General features: G+C 42.5%; 1 long non-coding RNA gene across 1 annotated transcript; it reads left to right on the forward strand.

The window, feature by feature from the left end:
* Positions 1 to 50: 50 nt before the first annotated feature.
* Positions 51 to 559, forward strand: LOC116183682 (uncharacterized). Its single transcript, XR_004148348.2, has 3 exons — positions 51 to 97; positions 346 to 400; positions 478 to 559. It is a non-coding gene; the product is annotated as an uncharacterized LOC116183682 (long non-coding RNA).
* The last annotated feature ends 415 nt before the right edge of the window (positions 560 to 974 follow it).

The following is a 974-nucleotide window of genomic DNA, read 5'->3' on the forward strand; positions in this document are numbered from 1 at the left end:
TGGTAATCAGTGATCTCTCATCTGGACTTCACATGGCTCATCCTGCCAAGTACTTCCTCTGTCTTGTCATGGTCTGACCTACCCATCACTGACTCTGGTAAAGACATTTTTTTACTGATAGTCTTGACTAGACACCTCCAGTTTGGGTGGTTTTAAGTTCTGTTTTACCAGCTCCTCCTGCAGCTCAGGAGATTGTTTCATTCCTGTACTCAACTCCACACCTTGCATATTTCTCTCTTGCAGACTTGAGGAATCCTTGTCACGGGAAGAAAAGCACAGAAGGTGATATGCCTCTGGTCACCTGGTGATTTACAAGGAATCTTTCTTCTCTCATTATCATTTCAGGGCATGGAAGAGGTTGCTCTAACTGGTACATGGAAAAAAGAGCCTGTTCTAACTGGTAAGTTCTCCCAGCCATGTGCTCTTCTGGCAGCTGTGTGGATGTGATGGGGATTGAAGGTAAAAACACAATTCCAGAGGGGTCTTTCTCTGTCCTTTTCCTAAATATAGTTACAAGAAAACTGGACAAATAAAGTTAGCAGAAAGCCAGAGAAGGAAAGCATGTTGCTTTATGCACAGGTAGGATTGCTTCTCTCCCCAAGACCTTGATCCAAGCCTGTCAGGCTCCTGTCTTGTCTCCTGGCTCATTGTGACAGATTATTTAAAACATGGCCCAGCTCTGCAGCCTCTGTCACTACCCATGCCACTGTCCTTCTGCTGGCAATCTCCTCTTCTCTAGGTGTCACAGGAAAAAAATCTTGCCTTCTGCTTTTGTCTGGGGGCATTGTAACAGGGTGGGAGAATACATTTTTAATATAGTGAGGCCATGGGAATGAGCATCACCAACTTTTTTTCAAACACAGTTCTGAAAAGTTCCTTGCTTTTTCCATAAATCCAAAACATATATAAAGAATCTTTTTTCAGTCTTGAAGCTGAAGGCAAGTATCAATTTTAAAATCTATTTTTAAAGCAAA

Source organism: Lonchura striata, chromosome 6 (genome assembly GCF_046129695.1).
Source record: "Lonchura striata isolate bLonStr1 chromosome 6, bLonStr1.mat, whole genome shotgun sequence".
In the NCBI taxonomy this organism is placed as follows: domain Eukaryota; kingdom Metazoa; phylum Chordata; class Aves; order Passeriformes; family Estrildidae; genus Lonchura; species Lonchura striata.